The sequence below is a fragment of the Pinus tabuliformis genome, chromosome 4_2, assembly GCF_031772625.1.
Source record: "Pinus tabuliformis cultivar Carrire ecotype Pingquan chromosome 4_2, CPIR1, whole genome shotgun sequence".
Classification (NCBI taxonomy): domain Eukaryota; kingdom Viridiplantae; phylum Streptophyta; class Pinopsida; order Pinales; family Pinaceae; genus Pinus; species Pinus tabuliformis.
The window spans coordinates 851,003,417-851,007,987 of NC_142304.1; positions in this window are offsets into that span (position 1 = coordinate 851,003,417).

Here is a 4,571-nt window from a genome sequence, read left to right on the forward strand (position 1 = left end):
AAGATAGGCCATCAAAGGTGCAACTAACCGAAGCACTTTGAATCAAAAAAATTAGTGGGAAACTGCAACATAAAGTATGGAACCTAGGAAGGAAAAAAGAGACAATTGTGGGACAACAATAGCATAAAAAATAGTTGTTCTATTGCAAGTCAAATGTTGGGTCCAAGAGGATTACATTAGCTTATGAAAGCACATGGCCAGGATACCATGAATCTTTTGAACCTTGGGAGTATGATGCAGGATCATCTTACGTCCAAGAAAAATGTATTTTGACTAGACCTATCGATTCTCTTTTACCAAGGGAGTTGGTTCCCTAATATTGATTTCATTCTATATTTTAATGTATAAACATATGTTTTTATGAGATTTCTATGAATGTGAGGAATATTGTAATGAAATCTTCTCCTTAAGAGAGATTTAAAGTATAGTGTATGAGTTAGAGATATATTGGGTTAGTTAGAATATGGAGAGTTACAATTGTTGAGAAATGGCAACAAGAGAGTCCAGTTTAATTTTTCCTTGAATTAAAATGGAAATTAAATTCGAATTCTATTCTCATAGCAACTTAAAATAGTTAAATTTAATTTATTAAACTTACTTAACTTAGGAAATTCGAGTTGGAAGTTTTTCTGTCATCATGTGTATGTTATCCCTACTAGGAGTCCAGTATGAGTTAATTGTGAGTTGTAAAATAGAAGACTTAGCTTCATGAGTCAACTCAATTAAATTAGTTTTCAAACTGATTGAGAGAACTAATAGTGAGTTAACTATGAGTGGTGTCACTAATGAACTTTGTCAGTGCTACTCTTGCTCATGCATGTCGAATCAGAGAAAGACTGAGTTGAGACTAGAGCACAGGGACAATGTGCTATTTGTTTTATATTTTTCTGAGTTGCACTGATAGTGCATGCATTCCAGAACTGATCCTTAAGGGATTGTGCGTTTTTTAGAGGCTTTATTTCCCTTTAAATACAAGCTATCCTCCATAGGAATTACAGATTGGAATAGAGACTTGGAGAGCTTGTGAAGAGACTAAGATTTGGCCTTGAGCTTGCTTATGAGTTGGAGATTGAATTTGCTGAGTGCTGGTATTGTTCTAGAGAGAACAAGCATTGTAATTTCATCTTGATTTTTTGGATTAATACAAAACATATAGTGGGGTTTTAAGTTGTGGCTTTCCCTATATATTTATTGTGTTATGTGCCTTTGATTCTCTTCCTCTATTGATTATTGTTTGCTCAATGTTTATGCGATTCCGTTGTAAAGAGTAGAAGTAGATTCTTGTCTCTTTCTTTAGAAAATTGTGTTAGCTTGTGAATCTACAGGATTTTCTACATGGTATCAGAGCTAAGAACATTGTACTAGAGGATATTTCGAAGTTTTGAGTTTCTGGGTTACAAGTGAAAGTCGAATTTGCAATACATACTTCAGGATCGGCAGATGGCATTCCATGGGTTGAGGCTTGAGTATGCATTGGAAGTCAGCTCGAATTTCATAGCCTAGAGGGACATGATGGAGGTTGTGATAGAGGACAATGGCTTGAAGGAATTTGTTGAACAAGCAATTCCTAAGCCAGTAGCTACTGATGCACAAAACTTGGCCAAGTGGAAGAAGTGTGTGGTGAAGGCAAGGCAAATAATCCTTGAGGGAGTTAGAGATCATATTGTCTCAAGTCTTCATGGAAAGGAAACCCCACATGCTATGTGGAAAACATTGACGAACTTGTATCGAAATAGCAGTGATCAAAGGAAGTTGGCACTGAAGGATAAACTTCGTAAAATCAAGATGGAAAAAGAAGAGAAGATTCCAAAGTACTTGGCCAAGTTCACTCAATGTCGGGATGAACTTGGATGTGTTGGAATCACGTTTTCCAAGGAGGCTATGGTGAGACTTTCTCTTCTTGGACTCCCAAAGAGTTGGCATAGTTTTCAAGACTCTGTCAATGGTTGGGAGAAGCTGCCAGATTGGGAACGACTATGGTCGGATTTGATGTAGGATAAGATCAGGAGGAACACCAGGGATGGCTCTTCATCAAACACTGATGATGAAGAGAATTGTGCCTTAGCGATTAAGGAAAGGAAGGGGAAAGGTAAAATTTCTCATTCTAAATTAGATTCTTACCATCATGGAAAATTTTAGGGGCGAATGTTCGCCCTTTGGCGAAATTAAGGGGTTTTAAATTTTTAGTGGGCCAATATTTTGTATCATAGTACATTTTTACAAATCCCTCAAATAGCCCACCTTATTTTAAGGGAGAGGGTAAAAAAGGTAAATTTAGCCCTTGAAATTAGGAGTTACAACCTTCCATTCGCCCTAATTTTCAAGAATAGGTTTTATTTAAGTGAATCCTATGGGCCAAATACCATATATATAAAAAAGGTATGGTAAATAAATAAATAAATAAATTTATATTTACTCCATAAGTCACCTTATATACATGCAAGGCTGTAAACAAATAAAAATAAAGTGGAGGTATAGTAAATAAATAGAACTTGTTTTTATACTTACTCAAAAAGGTATGGTAAATAAATAAAAATATAAATAAACTAGACGTATGGTAAATAAATAAAACCTCTTTTTATATTTAGTCCATAACCCTCTTTCTATTTATGAAGGCTCAAAAAAGAGGTTTTATTTAAGTGAATCCTATGGGCCAAATACCATATTTGTAAAAGAAGTATGGTAAATTAATAAAAAGTAAATATATATACGATATATATTTACATAAACAAATATTTATCAGTACTGCAAACGCGATTCGATCCCTCGCTACAGGTTTTCTCACTCATTCATTCCATTTGTTTCAACATACCTTTCTGTGTTTTGTTGTTTGTAATATCCCCAATCCGAAGTTATCACACCAAACATTTTAAAATAGGTGGTTCTCATTTATCATTTCTGCGAGAGGTATGGTAAACAAATACAACTTTTTTTTTATATTTACTGCATAAGTCACCTTATATTTACGAACACTCAAAAATGCATTATATTTAGGTGAAAACTATGGGCAAAATACTATGGGCCAAATACCATGGGCTAGATTATTATTAATACCATGTAAAAAAACATTATTAACCCTAATATTAGTATTAATAAAAATAAAAATGGCACATGGTATTGACCCATGGTATTCACGTGGAAAGTAGCCTATTTAAATGGGGGAATTAAACCCCCATAGATCCATCTAATGGGGGAATTAAACCATCATAGATCCATATTTACTCTGGATCTACTAAGCTCGGAGAGGTATCAAATATCGTGATATGCAAACTAGCATAGAGTGAAAAAATATTTGACCCCTCTCAGGGCTTGGTGGATCAAGAGTAAAAATGGATGTTGTAATTTAATGTATGTTAAACATTTTAACTTGGTTAAAATAAAAAATAAATTAAAATTCAATTATTAGTTTTTATAAATTACTAATAGTAATTTTTAAGCTCCAGGTTTATGATAACCCATGGTATTGACCCATGGTAATACCATGGTATTCATGTGAGCATAGACTATTTAAAGGGGAAATTCTATCATCTTAGATCCATCTTAATTCTGGGTCTACCAAGTGCTCAGAGGGATAAATAGATTTCATCCCCCTAAGAGTGGTAGATGTGGAGTTAATATGGATATAGGTTGGTTTTTATGATAATGAAGATATTAAATAGACTTAGGAAATTATATTGTAAAAACATCTTAAGGTGAATGGTTAAAACTACATTTAGTCACTTCACAAAATTTAGTAAAAAATACCAATATTTCCATTAATATTGGTTTTTAACTTTTTCTGATTTAACAAAAAAAAATTCAAAACAATGAAACCTTATCACTCTTTCCGCATCACCCTCGCACAAGATTTCTCACCATTGTTCAAACATTCTCAATATGATATCTTCATGAATAGGTTTAGGTACTGATGTTGTCTCAGTTTGTCCTAATGATCTGTAGGGGTTGGAGCACCATATTTTCCTAAAAGGTGGAGATTGTTCACCAAAAAGGAAATTAATCTACATGTTAATTTAGATTGGGAGAGACGTAATTAAATTTTATTATTTAATTGAAGATTTCCAATTAAAATAATAATAAATCTACATTTATATATTCATATATTGATTGGAAGGATTCTCACAATGGTCACTTCTTTCAATTAGATCCCCTTCAAGCCCTTGGGATACCTAATACTTTCTTATATAATATAGTTGGGGCTTGCTACTTGTTGGCGTGTTGGGGTAAACAAACTTGATGTGTTTTTTTTATCTCGCAGTTGGAGTCTATGGAATAAGAAAGAAATTTGATAACTTGAAAAAAGTGGTAGCTTGACAAAATTTGTAGAGAAAAGATTAATCTCTCATACCTTGACAGAACTCGTTGTCAATATCAACACCTACAAGAACTTTGTTGTGGAATATTATCAAAACTAATAGAAGGATATGAAAGAGTGTATTGTAAGAACCTTGGCAAACATGGTCACTGAAACTTGGAACATTGTTTATAGGAAGAGAAAATTATGTTTCTTTTTCCAAACATGTATGTTAGTATATTACAGTTTAATGAATATGTTTTCTTATTATCATATATGG